Source organism: Vicugna pacos, chromosome 24 (genome assembly GCF_048564905.1).
Source record: "Vicugna pacos chromosome 24, VicPac4, whole genome shotgun sequence".
Classification (NCBI taxonomy): Eukaryota; Metazoa; Chordata; class Mammalia; order Artiodactyla; family Camelidae; genus Vicugna; species Vicugna pacos.
In genome coordinates this window covers 1633582-1657048 of record NC_133010.1, presented here as the reverse complement: position 1 = coordinate 1657048, position 23467 = coordinate 1633582, and the positions used below count along the sequence as shown (strand labels likewise).

General features: G+C 57.4%; 1 protein-coding gene across 1 annotated transcript in view; it reads left to right on the top strand.

Moving 5' to 3' along the window:
- The window catches only part of LOC116279758 (adhesion G protein-coupled receptor B1-like), a 120039-nt gene that overhangs the window by 95870 nt on the left and 702 nt on the right, over positions 1–23467 (top strand). The window lies entirely within an intron of this gene.

Genomic DNA, 23467 nt, shown 5'->3' with positions numbered 1-23467 from the left:
AGCTTTCCTCCTTCCTTCAGGGTGGAGTGTGCACAAGGGGTGTGTGTGCATGTGTTCAGTGCATGGCGCATGTGTGTGCACATGGTCACACCTGCCCCCTTACAGCATGTCAGCGTATGTGTGTGTGCATTGCGTTCTTCTGTGCATGTGTGTGAGCGTGGGAGGTACTCACATGCACCGTGTGTGAGTGCGTGTGTAGGCCGATTTCAGCAGTTGTGACAAAGCGCGTGTTGAGGCTGTGTGGCAGGGCTCAGTCCCTTGAGGGAAGACGGCTCACAGGGCCTGTGGGCTGGGGCTGCCATGATGTGAAGCAGGGAGCTTGGCTGCAGGACAGGACGCGGCCACCCGGCCCAGAGGCAGCTCAAACCCCCGTGCGCGTGCCCCGGACTCCAAAGGCCTTAATGCTCTGAGACCTTGGGAGTAAAGATCTTGGTGGTGGTGACAGCAGCCGCATCTGAGTGTCTCTTTGTGCAGGAAGCACCACCTGTCAACCAGTTTATTCCTCCCAGCAGCCCGGGGATGTCTCCTCAGCGAGGCGGCCACCTGTGCAGGGCCTTTGCACAGGCTGTCCCCTGGGCTGGCACACCCACAGGGCCTCTCCCTCAGCTTGTCGTGCCCTGGCCACCCTGACCCCTCTGACCATGCTGCTTCAAGTGGCAGCAGCCCCAGCCGCAGTCTCACTGCATCCTGTCTCTTTCTCCTCCTACATGGCATCGCCTGTGAGCACTGGGTAATTCCTGTATACTTATTCTTCGTCCTGCCATGATGTAGTCCCCAACAGGGCAGAGGAGTTTCCCCCGCTGGCTGATGAAACCCGGCACACAGGAGGCCCTGGATTAATACCTACGTAGTGGAATGAGGCAAAGGGAGGTTAAGGCAGGAGCCAGGGTCACACAGCTTGTAGGGGGAAGACAGTGGGCAGGGCCAGCTCTTGTCACCTGGTGGTGCCACCTGTGGTGTCTCCTGCACTGTGCTCTACTGGGAGGGGGAGTGTGTGTGTACGCATGTGTGTCGGTGCGGTGGCATGCAGACCAGAGAGGTCCAGCAGTCATTCAGAAGACACACAGCTGAGCCAGGCAGGTGCTCATCCCAGATTTTGCCAGCTAAGCCTGTGCCAGGGAACTTCGCCCCTCGCAGTGGTTAGGGGAGGCTGGTTCACCTGTATCCCTCCATCCATAGCCCAGCTAGGAGTCGTCAGGAGGCCCAGGCCAACACGTGGGCCGTTTTCAGCTCTGCCCCCGCCTGGCCTGTCCAAATGCCAAATGGCCACATCAGGCATCTGGCTGGAAAGTGTTTCTTGGGCCAGAGCAACTGTCCTCTGTCGTCCACTTCTGTCCCCGCCTGGCAACACCTCTGCAGCTGGCCTCCCGCTCCCCCGGCCTCTCAGTTCTGAATCCCTCTCTCTCTTATGGTAGTCTTTTGTGCATTTCCCTACCCTTGGCCAAATGGGCCAAGTCAGGACCCATGAGTGCTGGGATGGGAGGGACTGGGAACTTGGTGGGGGAATTAAGAGAGCTGTCCTGTCCCCTGTGGTCCTCATTTGGACATCCATGCAAGGGGCTGAGGAGGAACTCCCATGCCCCAGGACAAGCCCTAACTTCAGAGGCCCTGGAGCACGCCCTGAATGCCTGGGCAACAGTCCTGGGCGAGGGCAGGGCAGGAATGGACAGGGGCTGACCCACTGCCTCTGCTGCCCCACCTGCTGGGCTGGGGAGAGCTCTCCCCAGGAAGCAGGGAGGCCCAGCAGGATGCGGGCCTCTCCCAGGGCCCTCATCCCGGCCCACAGGGACCAGGGAGGCCACAGCCTCCAGGCTGGGGTGCCAGGGTAGGATGGATGCTGGGAACCCCCTCACCATGTACCCTCTCTCCTGGGTGGCCAAGGCTGCCTGGCCACCATTAGTTGGCTCTGTTAATCCAGTAATGAGACGTAAACGAGGCTTCCAGACAGAGGGGGCATTGAGCCAGGGAAGAATGGCTGCTTCCTTCTGGGCCTGGAGGGGCAGCTCACCCCCCAGCCTTGCCCACTTGTCTGCTGCCCCCTCATAGCCCACCCAGCCCAGGAGCCCTGTGGCCACCCAGCAAAGGGGATCCTGAGAGCCTCTGCCCAGCACTGTGGGCCCCAGGAGTCCTTATGGACAGTCCTCCATTGTGGATGCATTAGTCTGAATAACATTTGTCAGGTGTCAGCTGTGAGTGGGACACACGTTAAAGATATAAAAGTGATAACAAGTAGAAGCCACGATTCGCTGCTTGTCCCTCTGTGAGGGGAGCACAGCCAAGGTCAGGGGTCCATACGTGATGCGGAGCAGCCACCAGTAGTTGAGTGTCCCTCTGTGGTGGAAGCTTGGCCAAGGTCGGGGGGTGGTTTGTGACCAGGATCAGGGCTTGTGTGTTATTGGGGCCAGGCACCCTGTGTCCAGGATCAGAAGTCAGCCTGTGATGAAGATCAGGGCTCAGTGTTTGACCAGGTTCATGTCTAGGCTCGGGGGTAGTCTGTCCTCTGAGCCGGTGGCCTCCTGCCAGGCCTCTCCTGATCTGACCCCTCCCTCCTCTCCACCGCCTCCTCCCACCACATCCTCACCACCTGGGTCACCACGGTAACGAGCCCTGAAATAATGGGTATTTTAGCAGCTGAGTCCTAACCTGAGTCTATCCTGAAAGACTGAGCTCTGCAGCAGTTGCCATGGGAACCAAGGGGCATCCTCTCTTTCCCACCCTTTCCAGTTTCCATGTCACTCAGGCTTCCACTTGACAACTGGGCTGGGGCAGCAAAGGGGGATGGGCAGGACGTGCCCACCCTGGCCCTTCTTCCAGTCCTGTCTCCTGGACCCCAGGCCTCTGTCCCTTTGTCTCAGTGTGATGGGGTGGGATGGCTCAGCAGGGGAAACCACTGAGGTCTAGAGTGCCAAGCAGGGGGCCCTGTGGTCGACTTTGGCATGCAGCCTTAGTCTGGGGGCCAGCGAACGGAGCACTTGGAATCTGATCCTGGGTTTGATCCCAGCTCCTCTCCTTGTCAGCCTAGGGGGTAACTTGGCCTCTCTCTGCATCTGCCAAATGGGCGTGGTCACAGAGCTGTTGCGGTCACCCGAGCAAAGTGGCAGTGATGAAGGCCCGATGTCTGGGTAGCCTCCGCCGTCATACCTTTAGAGCCGCTCACCTGCCCTCTCCCGAGCGCATGGAGGCAGTCCTGGGGGTCCCTGACTTCCCTCAGGCCCTGGTCTAGTCCCCTTCTCCTGCACCCCGGCCCCCAGGGTTCTTCCACGACATTCCCAGTTCAAAGTGAACTCCTATTTGTGCAATATCCTTGAGACCCTGGCTTTACCTGTCTTCTGAGACTTGGGCCTCCACACCGTCTCCAGGGCAGACCCTCCTGGCTGTCTGGACCACCCCTTTTTGAGCCTCAGTTGTCTCTGCTGTACGTGAAGTGAACATTTGGTTCCTGGGTGGACTGAGACTCAGGGCTTCTGTGTGCTGAGGTGACCAGCACAGAGCCAGGCGCAGGGGGGAGTCAGGACTCCTTGCCCAGGGTGCTCCCCAGAGAACCAACCTTGGGGAGGGCAACCTTCTTTGAAAACTAGGGGCCCAGTCCCACTTGGCCCTCCTCAATGGGGGAAATGGCATCACTTCACGTGGACAGGCTCGTGTCTTTCCATCTGAACATTGAGAGCAGAGAGGCATCCCTTGTGGGATCACAAGGCATTGAGCCCAGTCCCAGGATGTGGCTCAGAGCCAGCCCCTTGGCCCCCCAGCCCCCAGAGTCAGGGTCCATGCAGAGCTCAGCCCTGCCCCTGCCCTGTGGCCCTCCTTGTGCCTCTGCTGCACAGCTGGGAACTCAGGGATCAAGCACAGTCCACGCCCACCCCAGTAAGGTTGCAGCCACCCCTCCTACCTATCCCTTGTTTGGCAGAGGGGCTCTGCCTCTGGGTTCAGGGGAAAGTGGGGCCGGTGAGAGGGTGGGCTCTGTGAGAGGAAAGTTTCTGCGAGGGCGTGGGGGGGGTGTGGAATTCTCAGTTGCTGCATGACTCAGCAGGGAGAAGGAGCCCCGGCTTCCAAATATGGGAAGTTAGGGGTGTCCCTTCCTAGCCTTCAGTTCATTCATCAGGTCCCCCTTGATGATCAGTTCCCAGTGCAGGCACGGGGACCACTGGGAGGGGATTCTGCACCTCTCCAGCCACCCTCCTCAGAACAGAGCGCCTGGACACTGAACCTGCTGGCCATCAAAGTGGGTTCCCTAGGATCAGCTCTGACCCCAGCAACGTGCCCACACCTGTCACCTCTTACCATTTCAGGCATCAGTCCGTCCTCAGATGAGGGGTGTGAGGCCAGGGTGGGATGTACTTGACGGGCCCATGGCAGTGGGTGGTGGGCCACCACGTGACCCTGGCCCTTTGGCTCCAGAGCCCACCCTCTGGGATCTACACAGTCCTCATTCTCACTCCAGGAGGTGGGTCTGCTCCCCGGGGCCACAGAGAAGCTGGGCTCCAAGTGGCACCGGAGACCCTCTTGCCAGGCCAGGTGTGACCTGCCATCAGGCAGCCCAGCTTCCCTGCTCCAGCCCTGGCGGAGTAGGTGGTGTGGGGCAGTGGCCCAGATCTAGTATGGGTCCCAGAGCTGGGCCTTGGCAGTGCCATCTCCTTGATTCCTGGTACATGGGTACCACGTCAGCACATGCTGGGTGCCTGGCCCGGCCTGAGCCTGGCCCACGGTAGGTGCTTCATGAGGCTCCGTGCCCTTGTTGAGTTTGCCCTGACCCTGCTTTGCTGGGAGGTCAGGGGCCTCAGGGCGACCTTGAGAATAAATAGGATGGTGGCATCAGGGTCCCTCGCAGACGGAGTGTTCTGGGAAACTTAAGTGTGGCCTTTGGACTGAAAGCCTGGGTGAAGCAGCCTCTTCCCGAGCCCATCAGTGTAGCCTGGAGTGCTGGCCCGAGATGTGAGGCCTCTCCACTCCTCACTCCTCAATGGCTCCCCAGTGTTTAGAGGCTGTCCCTCATCGTGTCCTCAGTGGCACTGGGGCTACTAAGGGGCTCAGGCCTTTGGGGGCATGAGGTCATGACTGCTGGGGGAACAGGGCCAGGATGGAGAAGACCTAGGAGAGAGCTAAAGGAGGGTGGCCAGAGGGTCCTGGAGGCCCTCAGCAGCCAGTCTCTGCTGGGTGTGGGGGAGGCTAAGCTTGATGCTCCGCCAGCAGCTGCAACAGCTTGATCACTCCTGCTGTCCCTGGAGGGCGTGGGAGAAAGAGCTCACAGGTCATGGCTGGGGCAGGAGCAGGATGAGGAGGAGACTGATGCTCAGAGGAAACTGGACAGAGGACCACGGGGAGAGCGCAGCGGGGCCTGAGGACCTGTGCCCAGGAAAGAGTGCCCGAGCACCATACTCAACCCCATCACCCTGTTGTGTAAGGCAGTGTTGGATGGCCGGGGGTGTCTTTCGTTCATTCGTTCATTCACTCATTCACTCTTTAGACCTAGCTGGGGCTCCAGCTCCATTTCCAGCCCCCACACTGGGGACCTGGATGCAAAGCCAGTGGAGACCCTGGCCCAGCTGCCTGTAGACAAAGCTGGAGGGCACCGAGCCTCCAGGGGGAAGTGGGGTGGGCACCGGACCCCAACTTCCCTGGCATCTCTGCCCCTCCCTGCCCGGCCTCTGCATCACACCCCACTACTAATCCTGTCTAGGCCCACACTTGTCTCCTGACCGCCGGGCTGCTGTGTCCCAGATCCGTGTGTGGGAGGGGTCATCCCTGAAAGACAAGTTGGAGCCCATGCTCCGCCAGCTGCTCCCTGGGCCGGCAGCAGTGCACATGGATGTGCAACGGGCCTTGGTACAGGGGCGCCGAGTGCCAGGGCCACTAAGTGGAAACTCGAGACTGCTTCCTGCAGCACTGCCCAGGTCAGGGCCGTGCCGAGGGACCTGTGGGTGCGGTCCTGGTGGGCATGAGCCATAAGGGAGGGGTGAGACTGCGTGGCATCTCATTGTGGGACCTTGCAGTGTCCTTGGGGATGCCGGGGGCAGTGGGGTGATGGTGAGGGGACGAGTGTGTGTGAGGCATTTGTTTTATCCTGTATCAAGCTGAGCTTGGCTTCTACTCTCTGGGTCTCAGTTTTTTTCTTCTCGTGGCTTCCTGCCCTTTCATCCCTGTGGCTCCAGTACCTGCATCCTCCTTGTTCTCTATGCGTGGCGGCATCCCACAGTGGATGGGAAGTGGCACTCTGGGCGTCGGGAAGCAAATGCAGTGTCACATGCGGTGGTGGCACACAGTAGGGGGAGCGTGCCTGCTTAGGGTCCTTCTTCGGGGACACAGCCAGCGCCCCCAAGATGAGCACCAGCAATGCAGCACCCGGCGGTGTCCCAGTGAGGGTCCCCCCACCCCATAGCTGGACTCTGGGGAGGGGCATCCTGAGAGACTGGGTGGGCGTGGGGCTCAGCTCTCCTGGGAAATGACTTCCCCTTGTGATGGTGGATTTCCTGGAGGGGTCTTGGCCTTCCTGGCCCTGCTACCAGCTATCCCCTGCTCTTCCTGTCACCACCCCCACTCACGTCCCAGCCCCTGGGCAGAGCCCTGTGAGAGCTGTGATGAGGACAGCTTCGGTGCTGTGCTCTGGGAGGAGGTCCTGGTCAGAGGTGGCCGCAGTCCCATGTCCTCACAGTGCCACAGGTGAGGACTGAGGGCTGGGTGTTGTGGGGGACTCCTGCCCTTGAGATTCTGGTCCAAGGTGCTGTCAGCACAGGTAACATGGCCAGACCATGCCCAGGCAGCCCGTGCCCTGAAGCCGAGGCTGTACAGGTGGGAGGGGACGGGGGCTCAGGACCACCGTGTCCTGAGCTTTCAGCCGGAGCCAGTGCCTGCATGCAGCCATTTAGTGCAGTGCCCTAGGGAGCTAGCCATTGACACGTGGGAAACTGAGGCACAGAGACGTTAACACAGTAGCCGTTGGCGTGCAGGACCACTAAGTAGGAAGTTGGCTGTGAACGCGGTGGTCTTCATCCCGGTGCAGCCCTGTGGAGTGATGGGAGGTGTGGAAAAGGCAGAGAGCGCTCCCAGAAGGGGCTTGGCACATCAAAGCGTTGATGTCCTTTGCCCCTCATATTTGAAGAGTGCACACAGGTTTGGAGTTGTGTTTGCTGTGCAACATTCAGGAAGTGACCCTCCCTGAGCCTCTGTTTACTTTCTGTAAAACCCGTGTATTGTGGGTTCCCTGTCCCCCCAGGGCCCCTCCCCCTAGTGGGGGCTGTGTGTTCCTAGCTGTGGTTGCAGCCCCCCCTGGCGTGTTTTGTTTACAGAACAATACATGTCTGGGTAGCGTATTGCAAATCCAAGGAAGTAAAGTGAAGAAAACCCAGGTCGCGGGATGGTGTGACTTGTCTGACCTTTTGTCTGCGTGTACGACCACATTTCCCCTCGTTTTGATTCTGTACCATGCGGTGGAGCAGGTGTCCTATCCTGCCCTGTGGCTTCTGTTGGGTGACAGGGTTGTGGCAGTTGCCTAGGGTCATCGCTGTGTGTGTGTGCAACTGTGCCTGGTTCCCTGGGAGTAAGTTCTGGGTCACAGGCTGTGCCCGTGTTTAAGGCAGTCGACACCTGACGTCGGTCGGCCCCAAGGCTGCCTAGTGCCTGCTGCGGCACACCCAGGCCATCGGGTCCCCTGACCCCATGGGTGGAACTGAGCAGGACCTGCCGGGCTATTGGTTTTTGCCAGGGCTCTGGATAGGAAAGGTCTCTGCCCCCACGCAGGTGGGGTCCCTGAAGGTGTGGCTCTTGCCATGTCCCAGGACCTGGTGCAGTGCCTGACCTGAAGCATTTGCTCAGAAATGTTTTGAATGAAAGAAACCTAGGGAGGCCTGTCCCTTGTGCTGGGTCATTTGTAATGTGTCCACGGGCAAGTGTCTGCTTCTGGCGCTAAGGGTTCCAACTGGAGGGGCTTGTGCCTGGGAGCCATGGGTGGGGACACCTGTGCTTGAGGTGGGCACCCACCTGCGAATCGGCAGACAGAGCTGACCCGCCGTCTCCCCAGGCCTCATCCTGTGATGCTGTGAGCTGGACGAGGAGGGTATCACCTACTGGGAGCCCCCACCTACATCCGCTGTGTCTCTATCGACTACCCAAACATCCAGATAATGGTCAGGCTGGGACAGGGGTCTCCTACCCAGCCTAGCCCATCTCTCCAGGGTCCTCCTCTACCCTCTGTACTCTGACATAACCCTGTGTCCCCAGTGGCACACTGTGCGGATGTAAGTCATCCATGGCCATGACTGGGGACTGCAGAGGACTTTCTTGGCATGGGAAGTCCTTGGTACCTGCAAGTGATGGCACCCAACCCTTCGATCTTCCAAGCCCAGGAGCAGCTGGCAAAGGCTCAGTGTGGACGGCTTGGGGAGGCGGTCTCCGAGGTGATCCAGGTGCTGGAGTGGCTACCGGGGCATCTAGAACTGGGCTTTAGCTACTGCTCCCCATCCGGGCTCAGAGAGGGGACAGGAGCTGCCCAAGGCCACACAGCAGGGCTTGGGGGCCTGAGCCAGTCCCTTCCCCATGCTGGGTCTCAGTTCTTCCCCCTCAAACTCTTACTCTGCAAGAAGAGAGTAGGCAGAGCGCTGGGCACAGGTTGGGCCCTGCAGTGATGGTTGGTTGGAGCCCGTAGGGCCGGCAGGTGGCCTGAAAGCTCCCCCTCCCTCCCAGGGCACCACCAACCAGACTTGTAGTCTGTGGGCCGAAACTCTCCTGCAGGTTCATCTGCGCTTTGTGTCCTCAGGGCCGTGGGCCTGTGGGAAGGCCGACCTAGCAGCGGAGGGGTGTTGCCTTCAGGTTCGGGGGCCACTGACTCCCCCACTCTGTCCTGCACGGTGTCCCTGCCCAGGTGAGGGTCTAAGGCGGCAGGGTCCCTCCCAGTTGGATTACCACCCCACCCGGGGAAGTCCACGGTTGGGGATCCAGAGGGGTGTGGTGGTCCCCCCAACACCGGCCAGGTTACAGGCAGGTGGTGTAGCTTTGGAAGAGCACCGCCAAGGACTGGCGCAGCAGGGTGAGGCCCCGAGTGATCAGATGGGAAGCAGAGGGGGTGGCTTCTGGGGCCCTTGGCCAGTTCCTTGTCAGGCGGTATCACCAGCCCAGGCCAGGTGCTGCAGCAGGGGGAACGAGAGGCATAGGGCACCGGGCTGGACTGACCAGACAGTGATTTAGAGTTACAGGGCCCTGCGTGGGTGCCCAGAACCAGGTGTCCTGTCAGACACAAGGAAGCAAAGAGACAGGTGGGGGGCTACGTAGTAACAGAGAAGAGTTTGTGCAAAAGCCCCATAATGGGGGCAGCATCCAGAAGCGAGGAAGGTCGGGCTTTGTGGTGACAGGGTGTGGGAGAGAACTTAGTGACCGAGTCCCAATGTGTCACATGGGCCTGGTGGTGGCTGGGCCTCCCCCCTAGAGGTTTGGTGTCCATTGGGGTGGGTCTGTATGAGCTGCATGTCGTTGTCACCACCCGCCTCTCTCATCCCTGGTTCCACCGGTCCCCAGGCCCACCTGTGGGCCGGGGGGTACGTGTGGCAAGTCCCTACTGCTGAGCGTGGTGCAGTGATGGAGGTATGTCAGGGAGGTCAGGGAGGCTCCCACACTGGCTGACCCTAGAGGAGGATGTGTTTTTCTGTCAGAGAAGAGGAGGAAGGTCTTTAGGCAGAAACACACTTTGAGCAAAGGTGTGGAAGCTAGAGGGTACAGGAGGAACGTGAGGCCAGGACGAGTAGGCGACCTTGGAGAGGAGGATGGATGGGTGCCGGGGGGGAGGCTGCAAGGGGTGTGGGGCCAGTTTGTAGGGCTGCGTGTCAGCAACTATGGAAGTTGTCCAGGAAGGATGTGACCATCATCCATGCATCCTCCATCCACCTGTCCATCTGTCCGCCTGCTCAAGTATCCACCCACCCACCTTGTATCCATCCTCTCCCTTGGCTATCCACCCACCTATCTATCCACCCATTCACTCACTCATCCACCCATCCAGCCCCCCAATCCATCAGTCCATCTACCCACCCATCCATCCACCCATCCACATATCCACATATCCTCCCATCCATCCATCTGGTCTTCAGTGATTACTGACCCCTGACAAGGTACTGCTCTAGGAGGACTGCCTTGTTGGTGGTCAGTAATCACTCAAGACCTCAGCCTCCTTTGATCCCCAGTGAGGAGGGACAGGAAAGTGGGAACGTATGGATCCCTGTGAAACTGTCAGGTCATGGCACAGGCCAGGAAGTGGAGTTAATATACCGAGTGGCAGGTGGGGTGAGGTGCCTTTCAGGGCAAGTTCACAGAAGCCTCTGTGGGGTGGTGCTTGAGCAGAGGCCTGACAGTACTGTGCACGTGGCTGTCTGGGGACAAGCATTTTGGCAGAAGGAGCAGGCAGTGCAAAGACCCTGTGGTGGAAGTGTCCAGGGCCGTATAGCAGACTCCACTGCCCTTTCCAACTCTGGGTCTGCGGTTGTGAAGATGGGCTGGGGCAGAGGCCTGGGCTGGGGGAGAGCAGGGGCGGACCCCATAGCCTTGGGAAACTGGCTCTCTGGCTTTGGTTGCAGTCAACTGCTTTTCTCTGGGTTTTGCACATGGTGCAAGCTCTCTGTTCAAAGTGGAGTGTCAAAAAAGTTTGAAAAAAGAAAAAGGAAGAAAGAGGGCCCACGTGCTTGTAGGGCCCAGGCTGGCCATCATGGGAGGTTACACTGTGACTGCAGGTCCGTTTAATCTGGCCCCTGATGTCAGCACAAGCCCCTCCCCACAGGCCGGAAACCCTCCCCACTGGCTGTTCGACGGCTGCCTGCAGTGCCCTGGGGGTGCCCATTCACCCAGTGGCCCAGCACCCTCGCTAAGACAGCTCTGCTCACATTTCTGATTGTTCCCTAGGCATTGAGTCCCCTGAAGAGTTTCAAGATCTTGGTGGTAAATTTCTTTCCAGAGATGTGGACCCAGCCCCTTGGCCCCCAGGGCAGCAGGCTGTGAGCAGTCTGGCCAGCCCAGTGAGTGTGAAGTTCGCAGTCCCCAGGGCTGTGTGACCTGGGGCCGATTCCACCCTCTGGGAGCCTCAGCCTCCCATGCTCGGGACCAGAGTCAGCCTGTTTGCAGGTGGGGTCAGAGAGGTGATGGGGAGTGGGCTGCAGCCAGGTCCATGGGGTGCTTATCACTGGCCATGGCCTCCACCTCAGGTGTGGGGGGCCCACCCACTGCCCACCCCAGGTCACCTCTGAGTAGATGACACTGTTAGGGTCTCTGTGCCTGGGCCCAGGGCTCTGAGGCCAGCGGGAAGGTGCCCCAGAACACATTTTGCCCACAAGCTCCCGGTTCAGTCCTGGGTACGGCCTTAGGAGCCTGGCTAACTATGTCTGTTACATCTGGGGAAGCCGAAGCTTAGGAAGGACCGAGGTCCAGCTCAGGATGAGGAGTGCGGTATCTGATCCAGAACTGGACAGCCTGGGGCCAAAGGCCAGGGCTAGGCAGGGGAGGGTGGGGTCTGTCGCTGCCCCTCCCCCAGTCTTCCCCCTTTGCTCTGGTCTTTGCTGGACGGAACCTCCTTCCATGCCCAAGTAGCCACTCCTCACATAAACGGGCTCAGAGGAATCAAGTGTTTCCTAAAGTGGGGACCAGGGACAGGACCCCAGGTCGGCTTCCACCAGTGAGTCCAGAGATTGGGTCTGTGCTTTCATGGGCCTGTGTTTGTGTGTGTTTGGGTGAGAAAGATTCTCACGTGTCTCCAGAATTTTGTGTGTTTGGGGGGCCGCTGGAGGCTGAGCACCGTCAGTGATGTGACCATCATCTGAGTAGTACTTGATGTTTTGATCCATAGACTGTGATCCATGACTCTGTCCCTGGTCACTGATGGAGCCTAGATTCCGGACTCAGATTGAGTCCTGGTCACTGGTCACACCCTGAGTCTTGACTCTGGTTACACATTGAGCCCTGATTCCGTGTCTCATCTGCAGTCACTTGTGTGCGTCTGTGTGTAATTATGCACGTGTTATGTGCTTGGAGGGCCCCCCCTCTTCCAGCCATGTGCAACTGTCAGCCATGTGACATGCTCGTCTTGGAACGTCTGAGTCAGAGGTTTCCACCCACAGCACAAAACCCCTGCCTGTCTCACCCCCAGTTGTACACACACACTTGCACACACGGGCTCAACTTGTACACATGAGGTGACTTCTCCCAACAGGGCTCACGTCCCCATCCCCCCAAGACCCCTTCACCAGGCTGGCCGATGGTAGTGAGGGCCTTGGGAGCAGGGCCATTAGGAAGGGAAAGGGGATCTTTGCAGAATTCCCAGATGTTTGGGTGGGTGGGTGGAGGACGGGCCCAGGAGGATGGACTGGTGCCGGGGTTAAGGAAGGCCAGGAGCACATCCAGGGAGTTCATTTCCTGTGGTTCTGATCGGACAGCTCGCTGGGTCTTTCACTCATGGCGGCTGCATGTGTTGTGCAGTTCCCATTTTAAAAATGAATAACCCAGAGTTACATAGAGCACAAAAGTGAGAGCTGGCAAGATCTTTCGAAATCACCTGCTGTGCCATCCCTTGAAAACAGTGGAGGTGAGGCCCAGCGTAGGGACGTCGGTACAGGTCAGGCCTGGGCCAGACACCCTCCACGGTGCTCCTCCTGCTATGCCAGCGTTTCAGGAGGTGTTCTGCCTGACGCTAATCCCACGTAGGCGCCAGGAAGGGTAGAGTTCATACCCACCGTGTCTTGTTCTCCTGGGTTCACATGCACGGCAACCACAAAAGCTCTCAGAAGTCCTTTAAGTGGCTCCTGTTCCGTTGGGTTGGGGTTTCCCTAATTAGTGGGCACTTGGCACCCTCACTGAGCTGGCAGAGCAGACACTGGGACTGGCTGGTGGAGGGTGTGACCTTCCCGCACAGTCTTTTGGGTCCTATCTCAAAACCTGACTCACTCCAGGCACCTTTAGGCCGGCCTGGCTTAGGAGACTGGGGCACGTAGTGCCATTGACAGGCCCAGGGTGGCCCCATGGGTCATGCCAGTCTGCTCTCTCCCTGCCTGGGCAGACCCCAGCCCTGCTGCTGTCCTGGGGGACACTCAGGACCCAGGCCCAGCCCCCTCCCTGGGGTCCTCACCCAAGTGCATGTCCTGGGCCCCTTAACAGCCTTGCCCCATCCCTGTCCCTGGTTTCCTTGGAGAGGGCAGTGAAGAGGCAGGCCAGGGGGGGCAAGCGGAAGGGTGTCCAGCTCACTGTCAGAGCCAGCCAGTTCCCAGCCCGATTTCTCCTGTGCTGGCTGAAGGGTACTGTTGGTGGCTGCTGGGCCAGTGGTTTCCCTGGTGTCTAGGGGGCTGGGCGGGGTCCTGTGTGGTGGGACCACAGACATGTGCGTGAGGGTCGGGATACACTGCTGTGGCAGGGGCAGGGGGCATCTGGGTGTGGGGAGCATTCCTGGGTGGAGTTTAGGGCACAGGAGTCTCCTGCAGGGCTGCGTCTGGCTGCATCTGGTCCCTGTGTTTTCCGACCCCTGCAGGCCCCGTGTGTGTCAGTGGTAGGGGCATGCAGTCCTATGAGTGGGGTGTTCCCAAGTGACTTGAGTGTCAGGGGTGAGGCCTGACAGTCAGGGTAAGCAGCGAGTGTGGACAGCCCTGAGCTCACAGGATCTGCCGGACAGGCTGGGGAACAGCGCAGGGTAGCTCTGGGAGGATGCCTGCACTAGTGGAGGGTGCGCAGGGCAGCTGCAGGGCGCTGGGAGTGGTAATGGTGGCGGTGGTGATGGTGATGAGGTCATCATACTGGTGGCGCTGGTGCTGGCAGTGGTAACGGTGGTGGTGATGGTGCTGGTGGTGGTTTCAGTGAGGACCATGAGGGTGGACGCTGTGGTGACAGTTAAGGTGGCGTTGGGGGTTGCCTCAGCAATTCGGGGGAAATTGTTACCGAGTCCAAACTCGTTCTGCTTGCTGCACAACAGGCCAGTAAATCGGGAGACGAGTTGTTGGGGTAAGGGATAGTGACTTTATTTGGAAAACCAGGAGGCCAAGAGGATGGCAGACCAATGTCTTGGAGAACCATCCTGCTCCAGTCAGAATACAGGCTTCTTTTATTAAAAAAAAAAAAAAGAGAGAGCGAGCGAGCGAGCGAGAGAGAGAGAGGGTGGGGTTCGTTGTTGCAAACTTCTTGCTGTAGGAATGCTTTGTTCTTGCAGCTGTCCATGTGGGCCAGGCCCTGGTGTTCCTGTAAACCTCCAACAAAGCAAAGGTTATTCTGTTTTGCAACTTGCCATCTCTGCAGAAGTGCAGAAGTGCTGGCATCCTTAGAGGTCAGAGCCCTGAGAGTAGGCTCTCCTGTCTATTTCAGGCTAAAGGCAACACTGTTTCCCAAAAGGTGCAGAGCTGGCAAGACTGAGCCTGGAAAACAGGGCCCAGTGGTTAAAACTGAAGGAGCACATCCAATGTGGAGGCAGATTTGTTCTCTGTTACAATATGAAGCCCCCCTCCTTGTGGGAACCAGGACACACCCGGGGCAATTAATGAGGTGGAGTAGGTGAGGGGGCTGGGTGGGAGGGAAGAGGGGAGCGCTCATGGGGCCATGCAGTCTGGGAAGGTGTCTTGGAGGAGACAGAGCTGGGCTGGTGAAGGTGAGGAGGTTTGGGTTGGGATCTACTGGCGCCCATGCAGGTGCCCAGCACCCAGCATGCAGCCTGACCAGGCCGGCCAGGCATGCACTTGCTGAGTGAGTGACCTATTGGCTTGAGGTCCAGCTGCGCCAGTGGTTGGAGCGTGATGGGTTGTGGGTGTCGAGGGGCTGGCCCCACAGCTGGCATGAGTAGGTGGCTGGCTGGACAGAGCTGGGCCAGAGGTGCACCAGGTGAAGGTTTGAGTGAGGGACAAAGGGCTCAGGCAGGGGTGCAGGCCTCTGAGCTGGGCAGAGTCAGCAGGTGCCCTGGGGTTGTGGGACCCTGGCACCCACAGTGCAGACCACGTCTTTGGAGGGCTGGGGAGCTCAGGGCCCCCCTTCTGCTGGGTTCCTGTTCCGCCAGGCAGGCTGCCTTGGCTCTGTGGCCCTGCCCTGGTGGGTGGGGTGGGTCAGATGAAGAGCCACTAGACCCTGAGGATGGCCAGGTTTCCACCCTTGGGACAGGCCAGCAGCTGGAAGCTCTGACTCAGAGCATGGCCGGCACCACGTGGGAGCCAGGAGATTGGTCATAGACCCGTGGTTGCTAAGTGGGCCTTAGACATCGTCAGTGCCTGGAGAGCCCGCCCTCCATGGGCAGGAACACGCCTGAGGGTGCATGGCTGTCACCCAGCAGCGTACTTAGCACGACCAAAGTCAGGCACGTCTCCACCCCGCAGGATTCTCTCGGGTCGCAAGCATTGCCCCTAGACCGTCCAACAGAGAGGACATGGCACTGATCCGGGGAAGCAGACATTGGCCTGCCCGGGGAGGGGGGTTCTCACAGGCTAGTGGTCAGATGGGAGCTGGGCACAAAGTGGGAGGTTGAGGAGGCTGCCAGGAGATGGCAGGGCCTCGGGAGAGCCCTAAAGGATGAAGCTGAGTCAGCCAGGGGACAGGAGGGGATATGGTCAGAGGGAACGGCCAAGATAAAGACTTGGAGTCAGGAGAGGGCACCTGTGTTCTGAGCCCCGAGCAGCTCCATCCCAGCTGGTGTGTGTGGGCAGGGCCGCCGGGACTGCGGGGGGACTTGAGAGCCCTGATGATCTCCTGCTGCTGCGGGAGGTGGGCCCCAGGCAGGGAGCCCCAGCCCAGCAGCCAGGCAGGACCTGTTGGAGGAGCCAGGTGCACTGCTCAGGAACTCACAGCTCATTCAGGTGGGTTCCCTGGAGGAGGCAACACAGCAGAAGCCTTGGTCTGTGGCTTGGAAGTCGATAGGCAGAGGTGGGAGGTTGGCACTCTGGACGTGTGAAGCGTGATTTAGCGGCGCTTGTACCTGGCACGGGTGGTTTCGGGGGCCCAAAGGCCCAGCTGAGGCATTTAGAGGGGCTCCTAGAAGCCCCTGTCTATAGAGACACCTTGCCCGCTCCCTGTTCCATCAGTGGGGCTAGCTGCACCCATCCTGGCTTCTTTGTGCTGTGTGGGAGGACAGATATGAGTCCTTCCCACTCCAGTGTGAATTAGCCCATCAAACCCCAGGGGACCCTGATGCCCACAGTCCTATAACAACACCTGCTTTGTGGGCCTGCGCGAGGCATCCTGAATGCCGAGAAGGCCCAGGCTCAGTGGGCGGGCAGGTAGGCTGCGCTCTCCACGCACAGTCTGTGCTACTGTCCCCTGATCTCCCATGAGCGTGCCGGGCCCTGTGCTGAGCCCTGTATCCCTGTTGTCTCCCTGAACAGCACGCAGGGTGAAGATGTGTGCCTACTTCACAGGGGATGCAGCTCAGCCCTGAGTGGCCCGCAGTAGCCTCAGCTGTCCAGTTCCCCCTCATGGGGCTGGGCTGGACCAGCAGGGAGCTTTGCAGGGAGCAGGACGGCAGGGGAGCTGCAGGCTGAGCCTCCTCCCAGGCTCTGACACACCGGGGCCCCAGGGGAGGTCCCCTGGGGGGCGTTCTGAGCTGGGTGGGTGCCAGGCTACTGCCCTCTGGTAGCTGGTGACAGGAGCCAGGCTGCTTTCTCTTAGTGACCACCTGAGGAGACATCAGGATAAGGCTGTGGCCCCGCACAGGGACTGAAGTCGGAATGAGGCAGGTCTCCGAGGTCGGGGTTGCAGGGAGCTGGGGTTCCCTGTCTGAGTGTGGCTGGATGGGTGTACTCAAGGGGGGAAGTGGGGAGGGTCAGGGAAGGTGGGCCAGTTGCTTGGGCCTGTGGCGTCCCTGAGGGCAGCATGACCTTTCCTCTGAGTGAGGAGGGAGCAGCAGGAAAGTTTTGAGCAGAGCATGTGTCCTGTCATATTTCCGATGATGGCACTGTGCTGGGTACAGGCAGAGGCAAGCAGGGCGGAGGCTGGCAGTGGGTCCCACCGGGGTGGTGGCTACGGAATGGAAAATAGCAGTGAGAGTCTCAGTGCATTTTGACATGAAGGCTGGTTGCTGATGGGCGTGTGGGTATGATTGGGAGGGAGGAGGGGGGGTCCTGGAGGTTGCCGCCAGGTTGCAGGGGCAGGGAGGGGCCATGCTGCCCGGCCACGGGGCCTCACTTGTTCCTGCATAGCAAGTCTTGGGTGGGCACTCTGCCCCTACTGGGGTGCAGGCAGCGTGGTGAGCAAGCCAGATTCTGTTCCCGCCCTCCCAGAGGATGATGCCAGCAGGAAAATAAGGCCATCACGTGGTGGGAGAACTGGGCAGAGATGGGAGGACCCGCAGGTGGTATGCAGCTGGCAGGTGTGCAGGCCTCGGACACCACCGGAGGGGCAGCTTACCATGGCAGTGACTGGCCTGACACGCTGTGAAGGACAACTTGGCATCGGGGGGGATGTGGGATCGGGTGGCCGGCTGTCCAGGGAGTGAGGTGGGTGGGTGGGGGTGGTGTGGGGGTGGAAGGAGGTTGCTGGCTGTATTCTTGACTGACCAAGGGATCCGAGGGCTGGGGAGCAGCAGAGGAAACTCAGGTCCCAGCTCAGGGTCAGGCCCTGAGGTGCTGACTGAGGGCAGAAGAAGAGCTCAGAAGTGGAGTGAAAGGGACAGGTGGTTGTCCCTGGGGTTTGGTGACATGGGGGCTTTGGCCAGAGTGGGGTGGGAGGAGCCTGTGGTGAGGAACTGGTGGCCTGCAGAGGAGTGGGCAGTGGCTGGGCCTTCCTGGAGACCCTGGTCTGATGGAGGAGGCACAGCCTCTACTCTGGGAGCTCTGATTTGAGGGGCCCGGGGCCCCCTACAACCCCCCTTCAACTCAGGCAGGGAGGAGCTCCAAGCTCCTGGTGCTGGGAGGGGCCCCTGCCCCAGCTCCTTCTGTCACCCTGGACCTGGGGAGTGGGGAGGAGCAGATGTCACTGACCTAGATTCCTCAGGTTTGAGCCCAAGAGTGGGGGCCTGGATCCATGACCCAGGTATTCCAAGTTTCTGAAGTTCAGACAAGAGGCAGCAAATGGTCTCCCACATGTGGGAGCAGTCCCTGTGTGCCCGAGGAAGGAAGGAGCTGCTTGTGTCGCAGAGATGGTAACAGGTGTCCTCTGCAGCAGGAAGGATTTCAGTCAGACATGGGGAAGAACTTCCAGATGTTGTGGGTATATGAGGATGTGTCCTAGAGGTGTAACTGAAAGGAGGGTGGCCAAGGATCCCCTGACGTTTGCCAGGTCAGGGTGTGCCTAAGATGTAACTAAGGGTCCTCCAGTCAGAGACCACAACCCACATGTCCTGCTTGGGGCCAGTCCTTGGCTGATGCCCAGGGCAGCCTGGAAGGCTCTGCAAATGGCCTGGGAGACCTCCATTGATCAGGCTCCGCCCTCGTGTTGAATGGGCCTTAGGGAGGCCCCCCTCCATTTGGTCTGGGTGTGAGAGCATCCTTGAGGGTTCCTTTCAGGTCTGTGATTCTCAGTCCTGATTTCACTGCTCAAATGCTGTAGGCTTTGGCGATGTGGAGGGGATGTGAGATGGCGAGACAAAGAAAAAGTGGAATCCTGGCCCTCCTACTGTCTTGCTGTGTGGCGTCCGGCAATCCTCCCACCTCTCTGAGCCTCAGTTTTCTTTACAGAGCTGAGCTGTGGATTATTTCTAAGATTAAATGATAAAATGCATGGGAAGCTGGTAATACAGAGATGGGGAAAGGGGCAAGGAGAAGCTTCCTGTCCCTGTGCTGGTGGTCAGGAGCCCGTGCATGCTCCCTTGCTTGTCGCCACCAGAGACTGCGGAGCCAGGGGACACTTGATTGGGGAGAGGCCGAGGCCAAAGAGCCTGCGTTGCCATCCTGCAAGTTTTGAGTGAGTCCAGCAGCTGCCCGCCTCCTGGGCTGCCAGCCCGAACAGCTGGTTCTCTGGAGGGTCCAGGGCTGCAGACTGCAGGACCACAGGAGACAGCGGTGCAGACCCAGCCCCTGAGAGGGCAGGGATGCCACAACCCTAGGGGACCAGAGCCCCTGGGGACTCCCATTTGTGGGGACCACAGCCCATAGGGGGAAGGGTGGTGTCCTGCAGTTAGGTGCAGGCAGGATGGAAACCCAGGGCACCCAACCCGAGCCTGGGAAGTGGTCAACAGGTGCAAGTGCAAGGTCTCTTCTGTTCTGCCCTGGGCCCGGGCCAGGAGCGGTCCTTGCTGGGGTCGGCCATACAAACATCTTAATGAGTGAGAGTGAAGGTCGGGGGAGGATGGCGCCTTCTCCACTGCTGGGCGGGGAGCAGTGTTTGTGTTTGGGACGTGCCTTAATGCGGGTAGGGAAGGGGCACCTGTGAGAAGGCATCACTGCTGCTCCCACCTGCTCCCTTCACAGCTGCTAATGCCCAGGATGATGTCAGCCATGTGCAGGCACTTGCCTCCCTAAGGACTCGGAGCTGAATGTCCCCTAAGCATAGGGTGGACTGTGGCCTGATAGCAGGGGACTGTCGAATGTGACAGCCGTGTGGCCAGGATGGGTGTTCCCAGGAGTGGAGGTGCCGGCCCTATGTGGCTTGCAGCTCAGCCTCTCCTGACACATAACCTTTGCTGTTGCACTCCCGGGGCCCATCCTACCACCTGCAGGTCACCCCTCTGCAAGGACCTGCTCCCTGGCCCTGTGCCCAGCGTCTGTCAGCCCCAGCTCTTACATGGTTTGGAAATGTGTGTTACTCAGTTGTCCTTGTCCCAGTGGCCTCCGTGAAGGATCGCAGGCACCATTTGTTGGGTGGGTGAGCTAGTGGCAGGTGCGGGGCAGACCAGACTCAGGGTGCTGTGACTGTGTGAGAGGTAACGGGGCTGGGAGTCGGGACTGTGGTATCAAGCGGGTAGGGCAGGTGGTTGGCAGGGAGTGAGGGGCCTCGGAAAGCAAGGGCAGCAGACCTCTAAGGAGTCTGCACGTCTTCTGCTCCCATTTCCACTGAACTCACTCCGTCCACATTGCTGACCCTCCACCTTTACGGGGACCAATCCTGCCTGATGAGGGGGCACCTTCCCGGGGGCACCCAGTTCCCCGCCTTACCTTCCCTTGGGGTCTCCTGGGCTGGGCGCCATAAGCCTGGGGAGCCCCAGGGCCCCATTTCTTAGTCTGTTTAGGGAATGTTGACTAAAATAAAACGACACAATGTGAGAGTTGTGGGCTAAGTTTTATTGGGGGCAAAAAGAGGACTAGAGCCCAGGAGACAGTGTCCCAGAGAGCTGTGAGAAGCTGTTCTGAGGAGGCAGGGGAGAGCTCAGTGTTACATGTGGTTTCAGTGAAGAGGGAGTTGTGTGCGCGGTGAAGCGCACACCTAGGCAGAGGGTAGTTGCAGGTCAGGGGGAGCGGTTGTCACCGTTGATGAATTCAGTGTTTTTCCAGATTGGAGGAGACACAAGAATTTGGGCTCATAATATCTCTGGAAAATATCTAACTGTCTGAAGGCCTGCTCCACCAGTTTTCCCAGAGCAGAGTGCCTCATTCCTGAACTCCTTTCAGGTGTGTTGGAGGTCAGAGGCTGCAGTGGCTCACACTTTAATCCAAGCAGAGTTAGATGGCAGGTGACAACGTGATCCAGTCCTTGTAGAGGCAGATGACAAGTGCCAGTGTTTAGTTAGCATGACGCTTTGTCCATCATCAAGCCTGGGGCTGCCCCTCCCAAATCCCCTCAGAATCTGGCCCCCTTGCCCTTCCCCACGCTCCCCAAGGCAGCCAGGTGTACAGGCAGGTGAGGCCTCAGCTCCTCTGAAGGGCTTGCATGTGTGCTTCTGGCAGAGGAAACTTCGAAGTCCTCAGGGTCCGCTGCCAGTGTCTGTGCCTCCAGCACAGAAAAGCCTGGGGGACCTGGCCTGGAGATCTGTGCCTTCGGTGTGCCCGTTGCAGTGAGAAGCCTTGTCCTGATGGCTGCAAGGATGGTCTGTCACTCCTCAAATGTCTGTCTGTTCCCAAGTCCCCAGGCTCTGCCCTGTCACTGCTCAAACCCTGAGTTGAGTCCTTTGTTCCCCAGAGTGACGCCAGCTGCCCCCAGCCTACACAGGCCCTCCCCCTGCCCTGGGGCAGGTCCAACTGCAGTCACACTACACCCCACTGAGCTCAGTGGCTTTGACTGAAGAAATGAGCAGGCGAGGGAACAGCAGGTGTGGAGGGGGTGGCGCCGGGGTGGGTGGTGAGCAACCTGGTAGCTTATCTTTCCCCCTCCCGGAGGCTGACCGCGGGGCCTGGCCGAATGGGGGTAGTGCCGACACCTCCCATTGTCCCTCCTCCCCTCAACTAGTCTTATTCCTTTACGTTTTGGAAAAGCTCCCATTCTCACAAAGTAGTTTCTTTTTTCATTTTAGGGAAGTATATCTCTTTTGGCAGTTTTGTTTGCTAGTGTTTCTTTCACGTGACAAAGGAATGGTTTTATTCTTTGGAAAGGCTAAGCCAACCGAATGAATACTGACACTTAGGTCTAGAGCCGAAGAGAAATCAGTTTCTTCCTGGCACCAGTTATGCTGTTGGCATGAAAAGCATAAAAGTGAAAAACAGTCACCATTCATTACAGATCTTTAGACTCCGTAGTGGCTCATTTGGCCAGAATAGAGGGAGTTACAGAGAAATAGGAAAGACATCACCTAATGTTTTCTGGAAAGAGACGGCTTTTTCTACAACTACATAATCCGTCTCCCCAAAATCTTACATGTTGCTTTTATGGAACAAAAAGTTGAATGTGTACACATATATATACTTATGTATAATATACATTTTATAACATGCGAATACATGTATTAAATGGAATATATATATACACACACATTTATATATACCATTCAGTATATCACAGTAATTAATGACCATGGAGAAAGTTAGTTTTCTCACATAAAGATAGCCTATCAATAGCTTTCTTTCTGGAATACAATTTTGAAAATGTTCAACCTTAATTAGACCACTAAGTGCAGGTTGACAGGTAATTACACAGATCTTAGGAGCAGTGATAAAGACCACTATCGGAAAATGTAATTGCCTTAACTTCAGTCTAAATTAGACAGTTTGGTCCTTTTACAGTTTATCAGTTTGTAGCATCTTTCATGAAGTTAGTACATTGACTTTTTCAAGGATGTATTGTGCTTGAGTATCCTGAGGGTGAAAGGAACGTTTATTAACTATTTTCCCATGGCGAGACTATCCTGTAGGAGTTGCATTGGACAAATTAGCTGAACTTCGGCTTTTCTTTACCTACTGTGCTTTCTGTCTCCTTTTCAGATTTGAGGGACTTTTGCATGTCTTGGCTCAACAACTGACAGGTGTATTGTCCAGCCATGTTTTTGTCCCTTTAATTATAGAATCTTGCTATTTAAAAGAAATCTCACACACGCATACAATTCTTCCCAAATACATCACACCAATACCACACTTTTTACATGATAAATAGAGATAGTACGTCCTAGGACTTGTGAATAATGAACACCGTGATGTGCTCTCTAACAAACTAACTTAGACTGATGTCTTGCTGCCGCCCACTGAAGTCCTGTGGGCTGTGTTCTGCCTCTTTTGTTTTAAAATTTGCAGGCGTTCCCAATGTATGTAAAGTTTCTTCTCTGAGAAAAATGCACATGTTCCTTCATTTTTAGGGGTAGACATTTAGCCAGCCACTGAAAGTAATATAAAACTAAGGCAAAATACAATCATTCAACACCGGAATTTGGATTTGTTGAATGATATGTAAACATACTGGCGTCATTCCTGCCGTGGCAAAGCACCACAGAAGCCAGCTTGTAAGTGGGTGACATGCTCGTGTGTTATCAGAGAACAGCTGGTTGGAGCTGGAATGGTCAGGGGCAGCTCTGTGACACTTCTGGGAGAGTAGAACCCAAATGGCCACCTCGTTTGTGGGCGTGTAGAGACCACGGGGAGTTGAGAATTACACTTAGCGACAAGAATGTATCTTGTTCAGGACAGCGAAGAGTGTGACGTAGCTGAAGGAAAGGAGCTACTCAGGGAAACAGTGACGACTGATGACTAGGGCAGGTTGCATTGCGGAGGCTCTTAAAAAAGAAGTGTTTCTGAAAACCAAATCTAAAGATCCATTGAAACTCAGTGAAGGTTTTTGAGTAGGTGAGTGAAAGGGTAAAATTATGACTTAAGATAAGCTGAGAGCAGTGCTTACTAAGATGTCTTCCCAGGATTGTTGATCAACAATTTCTCCAAAAGGCTCTCCCACGTCAAATCAATGGGAAAATACTGGGCATCTTTACATGTTAATGGGCATTTTGATGTCCCAAAGGAAAAGACAGCATTTCCCAAACCTATTTGAGCATGAAACACTGTCTAGGAAAACAGTGCGGGGACCACGTATTCCATATACTTGTGCTGCTGTGTCTACGAACTGATTTATGTAAGATGGGTACTGGTGTATAATTTTAAATAACTCACTTGATTTACAACTTAATTTATTGTTCCCAAATTTGTAGCAATGCAAGACCTCTCCGTTTTCTCCATGAGTGTGTCTGTGCTTTGGAGTT